At 39.6% G+C, this 19,835-nt stretch overlaps 1 protein-coding gene across 8 annotated transcripts in view; it reads right to left on the reverse strand.

Moving 5' to 3' along the window:
* ctnnd2b (catenin (cadherin-associated protein), delta 2b) overlaps positions 1-14,360 on the reverse strand; it is a 198,381-nt gene extending 184,021 nt beyond the window's left edge. For 3 of the 8 annotated variants that reach the window (XM_088085334.1, XM_088085332.1, XM_088085330.1), the window contains exon 1: positions 14,026-14,359. The gene's annotated coding sequence lies outside the window, so the exon portion shown is untranslated. Of the gene's footprint in view, positions 1-14,025 lie in introns of all 8 variants that reach the window. The other 5 variants (XM_088085336.1, XM_088085335.1, XM_088085333.1 and 2 more) reach the window with 2 other exon arrangements.
* Between the last annotated feature and the right edge of the window lie 5,475 nt (positions 14,361-19,835).

Raw genomic sequence — 19,835 nt, forward strand, 5'->3', positions numbered from 1 at the left:
AAGGTATTATTTTGATCAAATATATAATGATTATTGTGATTATAATGATTAACATTTTCACCATCATAGTTTAGCTTGTTAGCATAGTAACATTTGCCTATTACTAATAAACAATGTATCTAGCAACAGCTGATCAGAATGTCATTAGTTTTGCAGATTATGGACTAATACCACTACTACTAACTACTAACAATTAAACCACATCAGTCACTTTACCTTAACTTTTAAGTTTCACAATTTTTACCCCATATTCTCTTATTTTGTTTTTATGTACCTCTTATTACTGATTTATTTTACTTCCTCTATTTATCTGCACTATTGCTGTCTTTGTGTTAGTGCATGAACCAAATTTCCACGCTGTAGATCAATAAAGGTTTATCTTATCTTAAACTTTGTGTATTTTGAGATGAAGTAAAACTTATAAATAGCCAAATTAAATCATGTAGAATAACAACAAAGGAGTTCCCCAGGGGCGAAAAAATAAAGGTCAGAGATTGGTTGACAATTATGCACATTCACAGGTCATTCATGTTTCTGTCTGCCCGATGACTGCTTGACTAAACTGGCTGCTTTTTTGCCTGACTCCCTGAACACAGTAAGTGCAGAGAGCCTCAGCCACATGAGAGCACATTCACTAGGAAATTTGGGTGACTCCTTTTAAGTGAGAAGAGATATAGTCTGCCAAAAAGTCACTAAATTTGTCACTAGGTGTTTTTTGACAAAAGTTGCCAAAGGGGTCTTAACATTAATTTGGAAAGACTGGATTTATCCTCTGCGTACCATGAATATCTTTAGCAAATGTTGCAAAAATCACTTGTACTCATGCATACACACATGTAAAGATATATGGTCTTGCAGACATGTATCCTAGAATCACAGTAACCTTTTCTTGGGAAAAGTGATCATTTTTTTTAAGTCTGCATGTGTGAAATTTCTATTACAGCTAGGTTCGAGCTATTCTGGAGCTAAACCAACCTCACTACTCCAAAGTACAATGACAACTAATGGACATAGTAGAGCAGTGAACTAGGAGTGCCGCTTTGCTGCCTGAAATCTTTGGTTTGCACCCGTCTGAATGGGACACCAAAGTGCTGAGCAAACCTTTAAGATAAAGAGGAGATTAGTTGCCGTCAGGGCGCTGGCTGGATGTGAGTACAGTGAATGAAGAGGCATTAAAGCTAGACAAAGCTGGGCAGCGCTGGCCTTACGCCACTTCCTCTGCTGCACGCGTATATACACACACACACACACACACACACACACACACACACACACACACAACCCACTCATACAAAAACCTGCAAGCAAGCAAATGCTTGCATGAGGTTAGAAATTAATGAGGGCTGGGGGCACCAAAATGCCCTTTAAAGTTTAAAAAATGCTTACAAAACAAAAAACTGTCGGAGAAAGAGAAAAGATAACAACCCCGCCCATTTTTGGCTGTGCAATTTTTTTTCACCATCTTCGTATTTAAATGGTTGAGTGGTCATTTCCTCACATGCAATGTCCACTTTAGGTCATCTTTGAGGGTTGGAAAAATGGAAGTGTTTCTGGTCAGACAACAATCAAGGACACAGCCTGGAGCAAAAGATTACACTGACACCATGCAGTCTGCAACAGACCCCACAAACCACCACGTCAGCAAAAATGAAACAACCAACAGGGTCGAAAACTAAACAATGGCACCAAGGAGGGTGGGACGGTTGAGGACAAAGAAGAAAATAACATTTTTCAATGACTTCCATCACTGGAAAAAGTCAAATCTTAAAATTGTAATTTTAGCATTTAATTGCAAATATGACGTGCGGGCATAAAAAGGACCAACACTTGAAACAGAAATCACAAGGGGGCAAAAAATGCCCTCAGCAAAACCATTCATTTCACACCCAGATGAAAATTCTCTCTCTGCCACCATCTGTGAAAAATCTGTATGATTTCATCCGCTGCCAAAGAACACAGGCAGTAAAATAAAGCCGAGTGAGAACTGTTCTCATCAAGGTGATAAGTGATGAATGGGTGTTTGGCCACTACAATCTGTCAGTTTTTTTTAACTTCACAGCTCCAAAAAGCTCTGCAGGACATAATGGCTTTCTCTCTGCAGTATTATGGATAAGAAGCTCATTTGTAATTATGTAAGACCCACTTACACATAAGAGTTCATAAACGCTGAAGGCATGTGAGAACAAAGAGCGGCTGTCAGGCTGCAGCCAGTCCTCCAACGCCCACCCAGTCCAACACACACACTATACACACACACACACACACGGAAAAAAGACAAGGGCATGCAAAGTCAGTCTTACATTTGAGTATACCAGATTAAAAAAAAAACAAAACAGCTTTTTCGGTGAAATGGACTGAGTGAGCAGGTGAATATGTCTGAAAGCTCTGGTATTCAGCCTACTGAAATCATGAGAGGCAAATACAGGGCAGAACATTAGCATACACGGGTTAATATACCCTAAAACAAATGAGGCATTGGTTATGGAGCATAGAAGGTGGTTCGAATATTTGGCATGCTCATATGCTATTAATTTTACAGCTTTGGGAGCTTGCCATCATGGCTGATATTTGGAGTTAACCTTTTGAAACTTCAGCAACATCACTTTTCTTTTCTTGCTTTCAGATGCCTGATTTTTTTTTCTCCAAAATATGGGAAAAAAATGGGTATGAGGAACTTGGTGAGAACTGTTCCAAAAATCTTTTAAAAAAAAATATTTGAAAAAAAGCTAGATAAGAATGTCAAGGGGCAGGGGGGGAGTTGCTTGTTTTCAACAAATTTTCAGGTAATTTTCTCATACTGTTTTTTACAAATTTCTTGCTACCAGGAGCTGGAAGTGACAGGCACAACTGAGAGAGTGTCTAGTGTCAATGTGAATGGAAACGCATCCAACATGCTAATGCATATTTGGCAGCATCATAAAAATGTGTCAATCGCCTGGTGGATAAATCTTTGGGTGTTTTGAAAGTATTCTATGCATTTGGGTGTTTTTAGTTTCATAGGATGAGAGATGCTTTTCACTCTTATAGCCTGTTGTAACCTGTTGCTTGAAAGTGTTTGTTTAGTGTTCATGCAGTTTTATACAGAAGTGTATGAAATTGTCCTTCTTCTTTCACGACAACAGTTTTTCAAAGTTGCCAATGGGCAAAACATTACCTCAGTCCCCAGCAAGAGGATTTTGTCTGGCTTTGAAACTAGCACTGCTGTGTGTTCACAATGGATAGTAATAAGAAAAAGAAATGAAAAGAAATGTATCCTTATGCATTTGTTTTTTTCTACCTTTCAGAACTCGCACCATGCCGTGACTCCTTAACTATGTGACTTTTGTGCACCACTACACCCCTATAATTACATTTTTTAATATTTAGGTACATATGCCGCACACTTAAATCTGTTTTTAATATTTCTTTCACTTGTTGCAGAAACAAGCATTTGTCCATACATAAACATACAAGTAACAAACCAGACGGGGAGACCTTTCCTGTCCCACTCCTATACACCCACTCACTCTCTCCTTCACACACTCCAAGCTAATTGGGAGTCGCCCCTCGCTGACCTCCCCTCGTGCACCAAAAGAGTCATCGCCATGACAGCAGAGTCTTGCTCATTATCCCCAACAAGGGTCGGCCTTGTTAAGAGCCCAAACTGCCACGCCGCACCTGGCTGACATCACAGCAAAACCCTGAGTCCCTGTTGCCACGGCAACCACAACTTGGCAACCGCAACTTGGCAACGTCCCACTCCACGGGGGATTGATTGGGTGAGCAATGCAGTGAGAGGTGGATTAGGAGGAGTATTATTGTCTCCCTGGGTGCAGAGGGACACGCGGGGTCTGAGCTTTGCCAGACACTGAGAGGATGGTGGACTCAATGAAACAATGATGACAGCGCTGGCCCCAACTTGGTTTAACACAGAGATGAAAGATGCCTCTCATGTATCCATTGCTCATTAATTTGCTAATGTGCTGCAGTGATTAAAAAAATACTGTGGTGCTCTTCTGGCTGAGCCGGCTAAGCCTTCCATTCCATGTATTTTTTTGATTACTAAATTGAACTAAATGCCACTATTCAGCCGAGCAGAGTGAGACAGACATGGTCGCATTTTCACTCAAGTGTATGTCTAATACACAACCAAATAGGTGCCGGCGTAAATATAGGTCCAGAGTGATTTTGCAAGGACGGTTTTCCGGCTGCAAAGTGCACACTCAACCATGGAGGGAAATGAACAAAACTCAAGTGACAAAATGATGTGTCCGACAAACAACCATTACCCTCTCCATAGCTCCCGCTCTGCTCCTCTCTACTCTTAGGGCAGCGGAGAAGAGGGAAAACCACTCAGTGCCTGAGACAGGGAAGCAAAGTGCAGCTGTTATTTGTCATCATCCATTAGTGAACCAGGCGGACCCACGAGTGGAAGCTGCAGAGAGGAAATGGTTGGTGGTCAATCTGTCACCTGATTTCTGCACCTTATTGGCGCTGTAGGTAATAATATACTGTGTATACAGCGTGGGTCAACACAAGCAATGTTGAACCACCACACGACTTTTGACAAGAACCACCCCAGTAAAAACAGAAAAGTCTTTCCATTGCATTAAAAAAAAAATCAGCGTTCATATGATAACCTTGTGAAAATGGTCCTCATGTACACAGATCCGCAAAACCCAAAAATTCTGTAGTATGCATGCCAGGCCAGTAATCGGTGGTGTTACTTTGTAATGACACCATAGAATAACACCAAAGTGCGCAAAGTGTGGCAGTGACATAACCGCTCTTGGAGGATCTGCACATTGGGTTTTGAAAAAATGTTAAAAATGTGTTTTGTCATGTGAACAAAAGGCCAAACTGCAACAAAAGTTTAACATTTCATGCAAGAACCGTTGCTGTGTAAATGGCCCCCTTGGTCCTTACCTGGTTAGTCAAGTAACTACTGAAATACAGAAAGTTGTGTGCTCTTTAACACCCTTTTTCCACTAAAATTAGCACATGCATATTGAGTATGTGCAGGTTTTTGAAATGCAGGAATAGATAAAGACAGACTAGACTCCTTTCTCATTGCTGGTAGACAAGTATGTCGCACGTTGTTTTCTGGTGTTGCACATTGGACGTCACAAACACGGCAGTAAACAGGAATAGGAAACAGTAGAAAGTAGTATGGTAGCCAGTGAAAATGTTACAATGCTTACTTCTATCTGTTAATTATTTAGTCTCTCTTTCAAACTTGGTGCACACTAATTTTGAACAATGTTAAAGTGCTACTTGGACAGAGATAGACGGCATTTTGTGTCAGAGTGTCTTTGCACCGCACTGGAAAAGGGGTGAGCATTACCCAGGATTTCCACTGCTTCCATGTGCGTTGCGTTAGGGCTCTGCAGCAACCAGTTGTGTTTTGAGTCCGGCATGGCGCAGCACTGCCGGATCAGCTGAAGTGACGAGACCAAGGAGTTCCCGCAGTAACAGAAGAAGAAGTAATAACTCCATTCTCTCCATGGATTCACCATAGTAAAGTCAATTCACTCCCATAACTCCCAATAAGTTGTTCCACGCCATTTCCTCTCTATGGTTGTGGTGGTTGGTATTCCACCTCCCAAATTAGCTTCTCCTCGTCCGTGTTGCCGGTACTGACCTCTGAAAACCTCTGACCTGATGAATACAGGCCTGGATCTGCTTATTGTGAAGTTTTGTTGATGTAGTTAAGTGAAATACAATTAGACGTAAACATGGCGTGCTTTATTCTGAAAATTAAGCAGATGTTTTAATGTTGTATTGCTGTCTGATTTCCTGTCTGTTCTGTTTTAAATTTGGCTGAACTTGTGTGGAGTGATCCGGCGCCAGGCAAAAATAGGAGGCTTGCGTATCTGATCCGCAAGCCACCAGACAGCTGGAGCTGAGACGGAGTAGATCCGCAACGCTGCGAAGTCAGAGGAAATCAACACATAGACTAAAGTGTAATCTATTTGCTCCGTCTGCCGTGACGGAGCGGAGCCGGACCGCACACAGATCTGGTGGGAATAGCGTCCACCCCGGTCTTGTATTCCCAACACTGCCGATCAGTGTCAATCAAAGCTGATGCTGATTTCCAGCAGGAGCGGAGCTTTAGTAGCAAGGGTGTGGAGGTTAAATTGGTGGACAGATGTGTGGTGTGGCTGAGTTTGAGGCAGGAGACTACAGTTTGCACCCTTTTAAAGAGATGCACATTCATCTTACCCTAACCATAACCACAATAATTTCCGAAATTAAACTTTTTAGCTACCTAACCTTAACCAAACTTTTGGCTTATTTACAATAACCACAATCTTTCCCTAATTTGAACCATACCATGTCATTGCCATGACTGTGCAGATATTTCAGAAAGTGGAACGTTTAACATAATTGTCATTTGATGTAATTGCAGGGTTTTGCAGAATCATCCAGTATTGACAGGCATGTCTTGGCAACAGGTTTGGTTATAGAGTTATCACACTGTATTGGTTGTGCGGTTTGACATGACATCACAAATGCACAGAAATGCAGTATTTGTGAGGCCATCATCTACTGGACGCTTGACCCAAAAAGGTACGACGACTACAAAAACATAGGTCATACTATGATGTAGAGCTGCTCCGATATAACTGGTTATTTGCATCAAAGCATAAATTGTAAAGAGTTAGGCTGGACGCAAATATTCTGAGCAAACTTTATCAAGTTTACATTAGGTACATTTCTATTTTGTGGAAATTCAAACAAAACCCGCAATATCTGGACATAATATTTTCAATTTAAAAAATGGGACGATTCTTTAATTCATTACTCATTCCATGATTTAATAAGGTATTGATAAATGAGGTATAAACTTGACACCCAGCACTCCTGAGAAAGATAAGCGGGTTTGTGCTGTACTTTATACAGAAGAAGCTATCTGAACTCTTAAAGACACATTTTAAACCATCTTTTAAATATTTCCAGTGCGGATTTCTCTTGGAATGTATTCAGTTAAACTTTTGAACCTTCGGCTGATTTTGCTTGGTATTTTTACTCCATTTATTTACAGACAGAGGCAGTAGTCATTCCCTCATCCTTGGAATATATTTAGTTCCACAGAGATTTAATACAAGTGTTAGAAAGCTCTACATGACTTAATTTGGGTAGTAACTTTAAAAACTCAACTCACAGGGACTCACATATCAGTAAAGTACCATCTGCAAAAATGTTTATTTGCACTGGTGATTGATGAGGCAATGTAATTAAAACAGAAGTGGAACTAAAACCAAACCTTGCGGGACTCCTGCATTGACACTTAAAACATCAAAAGCTTTATCACCATAAACCACACCCCATAAAGCTATACAGTTGAATCCAACAGTAGAAGGTTATATATATATAGAAGGCTATATCTAACAATCAGATTTGCGCACAGTCAATGCAGTTTTTCAGCATGATTCATTACTATGGTAGCAGTAAATGTGCAGTGACCTTGCTCTAAAACCCACTACAGATATGCAGCCCACTACAGACATGCACTGAAATAACTGAGGAGAAATGCCTTATATGCTCACAACTGACTTAAACATTTAAGAGGTTGTAAAAAGACAGCAATAACAGCACCAGTAGATTTCATATTGGTTGTAAATAGTTTTTTTTTTCTTGTATGCAATTGCTTTGCATTGGTTTTTGTATATGGTATTTAGTTTAGTATAAATTACATGCTAAATTAGCCAAGTAAGGGAAGTGAACTACAACACATTGGTCTATTTGTTCTTCAAGTGTTGCTAAATTCCTTATTTTCTGTAGTACTTTTTTCATTTATTATTTTTTAAAATGAAACTATTTCAGTTTAATTTTAATACTTTAATACTGGTATCTTCATCTTTGCCATTTTACTGCAATATATGATGATTTTAAAAGTGCTTCATAAATGCATTTTATTTATATTATGCCTTGGAAGAAAATGTGGGGCATAATGTCTCTGACTCATTCTGCTTTTCGCATCTCCTACTGTGTTTCAGATCTGAACGGTTCAAGGAATAAAGAGGTTGTTGACCAGGCAACCTACCTTCCCCATCTATTCACTGATGGAGGGGGGGGCAGCTGCGATATGAATCAGATACAGCCATGATTGGAATACAATGGCCTGGCAACACACGGTCTCTCCCTCTCTCGCTCTCTCTGTCTTGCCATGTGTCTCTTTTTCTGAACAAGGTTATCAGCAAAGATAATCGGGGTTAGGGCAATAGATGGCTTGATTCACATGTAGTGAATGGTTTTGGCACAAAACGTATTTGGGTCTGTGAATGTCATTTCTCCTCAACTGCAATTGTTTTTAATAAAAATGGGCAAGGTGTGATCAAAATCATCCTTGGTATATTAGTATTATTAATTGTTTTAGTAAAACAACTTTGGGCCATGGAAATAAACATGTTACATATGAAAAATTATTAAATGTGATGACATTTTTACAAATCTGTTAAGTATTTACAAAATCCTAATTATTATCAGCACTAATAATACTACCATTTCCATCAAGAATTCACCAGTTAAATATAGCTTCTATATAATTTTAAATAAAATCTACAGGGAGTTGATGAAATAACATACCCACCCATGAAAAACAACTTTAACTTTGATGTTACTAGGCATGCTAATGCTGCTACAAAGTGGGTCATATGATGTCTCATACTAATTAAGTATTTGTCAACCCCCCTATATGCTTTATACAGTATCTTTATTATCCCCGATGACTTGTCTCAACTAGTGGAGGCTGTTGTTCTTTCTCAGTGCAGTTCTTGATTTTTAACACTGTACTCCTTGAGGTATTGAATAATTTAGCAGTTTTTGGACTGATGCGCCTGCAGTTTAAGCACAGATGATCTAACTGTTTCAGATTTTGTGCCGGTTGTCACATTACACCCTGAATGCTCACACATCAAAGTGCTGATTGCCACACCTTTTTATCAGTAACAAATACTGCTTACTGGCATGCAACCTAATTATGATTCACCTTTGAGGCAGTTGTTGTAATTACGTTACTACAAGGTTAAATGACAGCCTGGGTCTATTTTTCATTGTTTGGGCCTCATTTTCTAATGGAAACAATAACAGTGTATACATCAAGTTAATTGCTGAGATTTCAGAACATGCAGACGTCGCTAAAAAGTATCCCAGTGGACTAGAAAGACAAGCAGTCAGATCCTGGATTAACTTTGGCCTACCCTTGTTGCCGTAGCTGTGCACACATACAGTTGTGTGCAATGACAGATACAGTATCACTCCAAGTGCCTGTACAATATGCTTGGGCAGTTTCACTGCATGATGGTATACCAGGGTATTTAGAAATCACGAAGGCATGTTTTTTTAATTCTGTCATAAATGCAGGTAGTCCTCTTTCTATTAAGCTCATTATATGTAGTGCACAGCATGCACCACCAGAGCTCAGTCTCCAGTCTCTACTGGTGGAACTGGCAGTTCAGCTGAAGACACTGCAACACCTAGTGAAGGAGGGATAAGTTACAAGACTGTAAAAAGCCGGCAGAGAGAGACTCTGGGGAATAACGGCATGTTTTTCACATCTAACTTAAAAAAAAAAAAACTATTTATTTGACCAAACCAGAGCTGATGATTGTTGGAACAGTGGACTCACTAACTAGATTACTAAAATTAACCAAGACTGTTTGGGTGAGTTTTAATTTTGTTTCTGTCAAGTTTGAATGAAGCGTGTTTTATGACGAGTTAACAAGGCAGTTAAGCTTTCACAGTCTTAAAATGAGAAAGTTTCATCCAAAAGGTGTAGAGTTGTATTTCTCTGTTTAATAAGGAAAAGGAAAATAGGTGTGACAATATTACTTTTAGAAATTATGTACTATTGAGTAAGCTGAAGGGGGGGGCTTGTGCCACACACCTTCATATACCCCGGTGAAATTTCAAGAAGGTTAGAAAGTGTGACATATTACATAACCACTGTCATCATAACCACTAGAAAATGATTGCAAACCCTACAAACTCAAATTATAATGCACTTGAGAAAACTTTCAAAGTCCTATGTCATTGAATGTTTATATCATTTTTTGCGATCCCTCTTTATAATAGTCTTGTAAGTAATCTTGTAATATTTTGCATGCATAGCTCTTTCGTTCTACAGTAATGCAGTTCATTTGGAAAACACACTTAAATCAGAGTGTGTTTTCCAAATGAACTGCATTACTGTAATATGAAAGAGCTATGGATACAAAATATTTTGACTGCAGCTGATGCACAGGGGCACTAATTCACATCTCGGATCTGTCTCAGCAAAAGGTTATTCAGAGTTTGTCCACATCTCATGTATCATCTCCTTAATATAAAAACTTAATGAAGCCTGTTGAGGCTGCAGCAGCTGAGGCGAGTCTTTAGAAAAGGATGATAACACGCTCTTAACACCTCTCTGAACCGTGGCAGAGTGCATCACTTTTCACAATTTTCACCCGGGACGTAACTATGGGGTCACACCAACATTCACCATGAATCTTTGGCAATTAGGCAGAGAAATGGAGAGTGGAGCTGGGGGTTGTGAGATAGAGGGGGGTACTATATTATACCTAAGGGTAGCAGGTGAATGTACTCTAAAGACTTCTGGCTTCCTGTAATGCTGCTTAGTGTGTTTCAGGAATGCATGTGACACCGTTTGGGGGGAAAAAGCTCTTTGATCAGTTAAATGTTGTGTGACAAGAACACTGGCTGGCAGTTTCACCTGTGTGTGTTAATGTAAGTGTTTAGAGCTCCGCTTTGAGATGTTGCTAATCTAAGTTGTAGCAGTCAGTTAACTCAAACTGTTTGTGTGCACTCTGGCAGACAAAATGAATACTGTAGGCAAAGAGTTGAAACTGTGATCATGTCCATGCCAGAGTCATTCCATTATTAAGAACTGTTATTAAAACACTGATTATGTTATGTGTTTAGGATAATGTGGCCACACTGTGTTCAATCAGTGGCTCCCAACATGAAGATGACCCCCAAGGGGTCATAAAATGAACTTGAGTATTTTTACCTCCTTAGGCCTCTAAAAACTATTCAAAAAAATAACCTGAGAAGGAAACATCATTTAAACCCAGACACATGTTACCTCTGACAATGGGCTCTTGGTCATACAATACTTTTCAAAGCAAAAGTTTGATTTTTTGGAGGGAAATTTGGTTTCTTGCCTTGAGTTAGGTGAGGAGATTAAAACCACTTATGTCCTTTAAATATAAAGCTGTCATCATATTGATGTGGCCAAGCAACCACTCCAGGAAGTTAGTGCACCTGACCCTTGGATGTGTAAAGAGAACTGGATACAGCGCCTGAGGTGGGGCACCATTCATTTCTATGAAAACTGCAGTTTGACTGTCCCAGTCTAAAATTACCTGATCTTATGTACGATAGAGCAGGCACACTAGGGACTTCAACCAGCTGTGCAGCTGAATTCCAGCTTACATCTTTGCTAACTTGAACTGAAATGGGTTTTTTTTTCCAAAGAAATTAAAGTTTTATCTGACCTTAAGGGTCAAATCCAAATAGAGTGCTGCAGGGATGACATTTTTTCTGTAGGTCGACACTGAAGTTAGTGTAGCCCCAGTACCCTCGTCAAAAAGCCAATGGGATTTTTTCCATTTGATTTTGGATTATTACAGAAAATAATTGGCAAGCAAACATTTATGACACTTAAAAGCAAGATAATCTTACCAACAAACACCACGTTTATGATTTTTGAATGGTAAATGCAATAACTACAAATAAAAAAGCTAATGTTAGACTATGAACAAGCTACACCACCGTAGCATGACTTAACATGTATACCACAACAAGGCTGTAAAGCCATATTTGGCATGATGACGATCTGTAGTCTAATTTAGCCACTTGTTGGCAACCATCCTTTTTCAAACACATTAAAGCTTCAAAACATACAGACATATTCTCAATCACAGAACAAAAGTGAAAGTCTCTTTAGCTTGTGTTAACCACAGACCGTATTTCAGGCATCTAACCAAAAAATCCATTATAAAAACACTGACTTCTAGACGAGAGGACCAGGTGTGCTAAAACGCTAACTCATGTCTACGTTTTAGGACTCATTCCTGAAGTTACTTTATGGCGAAACGAGTTGTGCATTCATCAACGACTTTTTGTGGGGGTTGTGACTCTTGAAAAAATGATCCACTGATTTATAGATTTTTGTTTCGATGTAAGTCTATATGGGAAAAGCTCTAGACGAAAAACCCGGGACTTGTAAGTCCGCGGTTTGGCCACTACGTTAAACTGGCTTTGCAGCCAGCACTGTTTCTGTAGGCTGGACTCTTCCAAGAAATAATCAAGCTCACTACCCTCTGTTAATCCAAAAATGGTCATTGTTACACTGTGGTGTTTGTACAAATTACGCAAGACAGAAAAAGTGCTTATTTTGTTGCCTTGGATGATCCAGACTATTTCCCCCTAATTTCAGGCTTTAGTCTATGCTAAGCTAACACACTGCTAACTGTAGCTTTCTATTTAGCATATAAATATAAGAAAAGTATCAATCTTCTTTTCTAACTCACAGCAAGAAAGTCAATGAGCATATTTCTGCAAATGTTTAAGAAATTCGTTAACAGGTCGTTAACAGGTTAACAGGTTGGGAAACAATCACGAGAGTCAGTAAAAAGTCTAGAGCCACAGTCTTAAACCCCCCCCCCCCCAAAAAAAAAGTATGAAACAGAAATTGCTACCAATTGATCAACGGATCCGTTTTGATGTGATCGGTTCTATTGTTACATCTGAGCTGTGACTTTCCATCGGTCTAGTGGGCGGCTGCATGTTTCACCCACAGGATACAGAGATTAAAAGGCAGAGGAACTTGCATCAGCTGCCTCGGTAAATATAAACACATCACTACTAAGCTCATTTTCACGCTGCCGTATGCACTGATCTTTGTCGTGTTTTTTCATTCAAACCCCATGGAAAACATCTGCTACAACACACTCCAGAAAAACAATGATTGATGTTTGATACGCAGCCTGTTGATAACCTGTTTAATAAGATATTTCACTGCCAGACACAATCTGGCCTCCCCCAACCCCCATGTCCACCACATTAAACTTCTTATTAGGGCTGGGTAGCTCCTCCATCTTGGGAGCGATCTGTGATCTACAACCCAATAGCCCATCAGAGAAAACACAGGAATTAACTTTTAAATGAGGCGTCATAAACTGCCATGCAACACAGTGACTGGAGATCCCGTTAGGCAACATGAGGGGGCTAATTCAATAGGCACAAGCAGGCCCCAATTTCTGCCAGGTCACAGAGCAGAAATCCACACACAATTAGCAAACATCATGACACTCTCTGCTGAAACACAGTGATCTTGGCAATGTGATGAATGAGATGAATTACTCTACAGCAGGAAGGAGAAACAGCCCGGAGGTGATCCGAAACACGCCGTGGTGGTCTTTTTTTTTTTTTTTGTGATCAACATGGAGCGATTGAAGCAGGCAGGCCGGAGCTGGAGCACACAGGCAGCAAGGTGCTCTTCATACAGCTCACATGCCAGCTGACGGCTGAGGGAAACAAAAATTCTGATCGTCCGAGTATCGCCCAGCAAAGGCAGCACAAAGGCGCTTGCAGCCGGTCACGATGAGCCGCTGTCACCTGTGTTAATCCCGCGAATATCACTCACATTTAGGTCAATCTGAAAGTAATACGCATCAGCCAACCCCCCCTCCCCTCATCCTCCGACCCCCACACACCCTCGTATGGACGGATGGATGGCGAGTCTTGCTGAAATGGGGGGTTTTCCATTTTCGAGCACACCACAGCCCTTTAGCGCATCATAATAAAAAAAAACACAATCCACACCACGCCTCGGAATAAACTCACACAAAATAACAAAACAAACCAAACAAACAACAAAAAAAACCCAAACATCTGGCGCACACTTCGAGCAACAATACAACAGCCAGCCATATTCCCAGCAGGCTGACACATTCTAGCATTTTTCAAGCATTTGCACAGATGGGAGGTGTGAGACGAGCGGAATGAGGAAACTGGAATGACATTGCGCCTGCTTACTGTAAAATAAATTCTCTCGGGGGATGGAGAGCCTCCTTTTTTCTCCCCTCTCTTGACTCCCCTCCTTTCCGACGTGCGAAATTCCCGAAATTCAGACCATGCAAAACAGGTAGTCAGTCATTCCGCCCTCCGAAGTATTTGGTCCAGCGCGGCGGTGGTGGCGAGGAAGAGGAGAAGAAGGCAAAGAGGAGCCAGCATCCGAGAGGAGAGAGCCAGCTGTGGGGAGGAAATGAGGAAGGAAGGAAGGAGCGGCCGGGCCGGAGCTCTGCGCACAGGAGAGGAGGCAGGAGGAGCGGCGGCAGCGGTGCTCTCTCTCTCTCTCTAGCTCTCTCTCACTCTCTCTCTCTCTCAGTTCACAATACAACATCCCCCCATCCCTGCCAGACAGACTGACAGACGACTTGGGTACCAGTGTCAGCAGCGACACCCACCGGGGATGAGAGGAACTTCTATATGGAGGGTGATTAATGCCACAAGCGAGGCAGCAGCTGTAACAGAAGAACTCACTGTGGCTGCAGGTGCGTCAGGACATCGGTTAGCTTAAAATTTCACAAATAAACATTTAGGTCCAACTAAAATCATATTTAGCGATCCCTCTTTTTTTTTTTTACAAAGAAGTCATGTCAAAGTGATTATTAAGGTTATTAGCCTATTGATATTTTGGTATTATTGAAAGGAGTAGAAAGGGCTTGAAAGGCATGTATTGGTAGCCTAAGTATAACGTTTGAAAACAATATTTACATCATTAGTATTTTCAAATTCCACTGAGTTATTTTTTTTAACCAACATCAGTCCTAATCATAAATATCAAATATTCATTAATTTTCAGAATATTAGCCCTTTAAGTGCCAGGTTGTCGTTATGATGCCACTGTGTTTTTAGATGAAAAAAAAATATTTTCAATATACTATATGCAAAGTACTTTTTTTTGTATTTTCCCCAGATGCCAAATATGGTTAAAATGATGTCATCAGGTGGAAAAATTACAAATTCCAAGGCAAAAGCCCAGAATGACACCAAGATATAATACAGTAATACAATAATATTATTTTTATGCTTTGGAATTGAAAATTGCAGTTTGAATGGCACTTAATAGTATGAATGTTGCAATCTTGTTTCCGCAGTGTATTTTAGACTTATTGTAGGAGCTGAGCTGGAAATTGTAATATCAAACAAAAATGCAAAGTCTTGCCAAAATATGTGATATGCATGAACACAGCCAAAATTATCAAAAAATGAAGAACGGAAGGCGCCAAACAGCTCCTGAGAGAGGCTTAGGGCAGCTACACAGAGTTTTTAACTGGTCATGAAACAGTAATTATTATGCCTCTTTTGGACCTACATAAGCAAATGACAGTATCGGCTATTTAAGTTAAGTTATAGTTATTTTCAAAGTCAGTCCCTGGGTCTGATTCCCCACTAAATCAGATAAAATTTATACTACACAGAGCGGAACAGCCTGTGTTTACATTTTCTCAGGCAAGGTTTTGCAATAAGTAGGCTAGAATTGTTAAAAGGAAGCAGGAGTTTTTTTGTTTGTTTAGTCAGTGTTTTTGTTTGTTTGTTTTTTGGAGAGAATTTTATTTTTGACATTATATTTACCAGCCAGGACAACATTGCAATCTCTGGTATTGTTTTCACTTAGTGAGCGTGTGTGCTGAGTATTTTGCCAAGTGTTTATGTTCATCTGTTTCTAGACAGATTTTGTCAACACAATAATGATCTATTATCGCTTGCATTACATGCCTGCATTGCCTTCAATTGGAAATAACAATGGCTGATGCTGTGGCTATATGAAATAAACGTGCTAATGTTTTAAACAGCCATCGCCATGCTTCTTGGAATGTTATTGCAAGAGGAGTAACTATGGGGTCACTCAATGGAAACAGTCATCTTGCAAGTTTTGTGCAAATCTGTAATGAAAACCTGCCCTGTAAGTCAGATCAGCCCTTACTCCCCCACAGCTCTAGCCTTTCTGCAGAACTCGAGGCTTCAGAACAGGAGTCTACAAACCAATGGATGACGTCACAGTAACTATGTCCATTATTTTATATAAGCTATATTAATGTCACCCCATAGGTGTATGAAGAGCTAATATGTCTGTCTTGAGGAGGCCAGTGTGCTGAACAAGTAAAACAAACACGGGACTTTAACCTAAGAGACTGCTGTTTGTGTCCTGTGTGAAATTAGGAGGCAATGTTGACTTTTTAACTCCTTAACATATCGACATCACATTGACACACATCAGTTACAACAAAAATAGTCCCATACATAATAAACTTTGTATTTTTAACACAATCTTTTTCTAAAACAAAAGTTTTGGTGCCTAACCATGTCGCTACCCTGTAATTAAGATGTAATTTCACTTATGTCTGTGAAATACCGTTGTGATGCCAATAGCTTTAGAAGCGCAAAAAAGCAGTTTCTAGAGTGCAGTTTCTTTGGATGAAACTATTTTTTTTAAGAGAGCCTCGTTTAATAAGCCTGTTAGGGTTAGTGTGCTCACACGAGCTAGAAGAATCTGGATGGATGCCTTATGGTTGGAAGACAGGTACTCTTACTGCTGACAAAGAGTTTCTGTCAGTAATGCATTACAAAAGTCAACCCCTTCCAATGAACTGCTCCTTTTTAGCAGTTTCAGCAAGTAAATTGTTTTTTTTTTTGTTTGTTTGTTTTGTTTTTTCAATAACACACCATCATTTTTCTTTTTTGCCTCCTTGATATTTTCTACCTTGTTCTGTGCCCCATCAACTTTGAAGGCAAACCTTCATCCTTTGTTAAATAAACTACAATAGAAAATACAATATGCACAGACTCACATGCCAAATCAGGACAAATCCTTTACTAGAGGGAGTTAGAACACAAATGGAGACTGGGGAAAGTTTGTAACCCAGTTGAACTGAGCTCTGTTTATCCTGCGACTCTTTTCTATCTCTGGCTTTATCTATATTTGTCTGCCTCTCTTTCTGCCTCTCCCATTCTTTCGCTTCCTCTTTGTCTAACATTTCTTTGTTCAGTCAACTGTAAGCTATTTCCAAATGCCACAGTCAGTGGCATCAATGGCAAACTAAATCTTGCACACATTGTTCTTGCATGCACTGTTTGCTTCATTGCACAAGAAATGACTTGGGATGCTCAGATTATCTACACACATTGCAGCCCAAATGTCATACTTTAACGGTGGAAGAATGAAGGCTTTGTTGATATAAAAACCTTGAAATATGACTTTGATAAAGCATATGCATGGTGTAACAATGTACATTTTTAATTTATGTTACCCTGTAAATCTGTATTATTTGCTGCATCATCCCCAATCTGCTCCTTCTCACACAGTTTCTTGCAGTACACACTCCATTTGAGCTATTCTTATCTGTAGCCTATCCTCCGCTGCTCTAATGACCTGACATCTCCACAGGGATCATTAAAGTTTCATCTGACCTAATCTAAAAATTGAAGTCCCCTTAAGCAAGGCACTTGTCTGCTCCAGTGAAGCTGCTCAGTGTCCATCAGTGGGGAATGTGGCTATACTGAGAAGCTGCTCGCAGGTGTGTGTGTGTGTGTGTGTGTGTGTGTGTGTGTGTGTGTGTGTGTGTGTGTGTGTGTGTGTGTAGCACAATGCTGCAGAGAGGAACACATGCTCATTTAAACCTATGTTAACACAAAAGAATATGTCAGCCCCGTGGTATTGGATTCAAAGTGGTGATGAGACAGCGTGGTGAACATGCAGCAGTGGTGAATTGTTATCTGAACAGTAGGCGGGTTTCCATTAACCCCCAAACTGCGCATATTGAAATTGCAAATAAAAAATGGAAACATCAATTTGGGGGAAAAAATTCTAGTTTATCGTAAAAAAGTATTTACGCTTGCATGAGGTGGTATTCCAGGTGATTCTAAAAAGCTATATTTTGCAAAACTGCAATGGAAACACAATTTTTCAATTTTACAGATCATATGATGTGCAATACTGGATAGCGTAATACGACTTTATGGATGCCAACCTCCATTTAATCCAAATAAGGAGAAAAAGAAGTACACAAAGTGGATAGAGAAAGAGACTGAGATTTTCTTAACTTATTAATGGAAATGTAGTCATCTTGCAATTGTGTTTTATCAACAATTCAAAAATATCGCTCAAGTTTTGCGCAAATATGTAATGGAAGCCCACCTAGTGTCTGGCTTTTGGAACTGGCAACGTAAACAAACAAAGCATCCACCTACCACGGTGGTGCACGATGATGTCATGTGTGAGAGAGACAAGGAGAGAGGCAGAGAGAGAGAGAGAGAGATGGAGGTGCTGTGAAGTCAAGATGTGCAGACTATCAGTCATAAACCCAGTGACTCACTTTGCCTTTCATTTGTCTACCATCATCCACTCATCTCTCCATTTACATTCACACAGTGTAACCTAAGAGGTGAGAACCAAGGTAGTATAGCTGTGTTAAGATTTTTTTAAAGACCCAATCTGCAATTTCAAAACATACACTATAATGCCGTTTAAAATTTTTGGAATCTCCTTCCACAAGAGCTTGATTGAAAGGATTACTCAATATTTTTCAGTGGTCTTTGGTGCGTCCAGCTTGTACAAAGTTCTCTTTGAATAGATGTTATTTCGTAAGAAGATTTTTGGGGTTTTTTTGATAAAAAATCCCTCTGAGTAAAAGTTCAATAATAATAGAAGCAATTACCAGTCACTGGTAAAAGAAACTGGAAGTTCAGCATCTTTAAATAGAAACAGGTTCCTGTTTCAAAGGAAAGTGCATAATAATAAGCCCACTGCCAGAATAAGATGTTCGAATTTTACATTTCTACAAATCAGGGATATATTACACAAATACATTTCATATGTATTTTAGATGAAATGTAATTGTGCTGAGTTTCTCCTTAGGTAGAGGAGGGGATGGTAAATGGTGTGACTGCCAAGCAGCAGACAGCAGCAGACCATTATTCAAGACCAACAAAAATGGGCATTTTTCAAAGTTTGCGACATGTACAGTCCTGTCTGTGACGACCAAACCGAGTATTTTTAATCCAAAACATGTTTACCTAACCTTAAACAAGTGTTTTTTGTGCCTAAACGTAATCACACATTAACTACAGCATTGTCACAGCATAAAGATGAGAACTGAATCATAAAGAAAGTTTTAACATATCTGCAACATATAGCATGCAAATGTAGCATATATGTGGTTTGCAGAAGCGTACAATGGCAACATTTATTTTGGCATTTGTTTTGCAATAAAGTCGATAACAAGCTGGTATTAATTGGCAATGTGTTGCTTTAGCAGAGCTATTCTGCTATAAAGTTATTATAGAGTTAGCACTGTTGGAATTAGATCAGGGAGTATCAACTGATCATAAAATGGACAAACAAATCACCCATTTAAATAGTTTCTTTAGAGCCCAGTTACACTGTTGTGTTTTAATCATGATCGAGGGTCGTTTTAACAAAAAGATACTTCTCACATTTTTTTCCAAACAGGTGAGAGTAACAAGTAAAACACAACTTACAGAAAGACTCTCTGGAGACTGTCTGACTCAAGGACATTGGTGAAATGGAAGTTTGTATCATTTTCTTCTTCTTTTTTGGTCAAAACTATATTAAATGTAGATAATAAATGTGGGGTCTTAAGTACACCATTTTTATCTGTCTTCTTTCCTTTCCTAACGGCTATTGCAACAGACATCAATATTAACAGGTGATTCCAAGCATTTGAGCGGCAGTGTAAATATTCACATACATGACCTGAAAGGTTGGATTATAGACCCCATTTACACCTCTAATCCATATCTGCATCAGGTATGTGGGTAAG

This window comes from Plectropomus leopardus, chromosome 12, assembly GCF_026936395.1.
Source record: "Plectropomus leopardus strain MGB_pleo_1.0 chromosome 12, ASM2693639v1, whole genome shotgun sequence".
Taxonomy (NCBI): Eukaryota; Metazoa; Chordata; class Actinopteri; order Perciformes; family Serranidae; genus Plectropomus; species Plectropomus leopardus.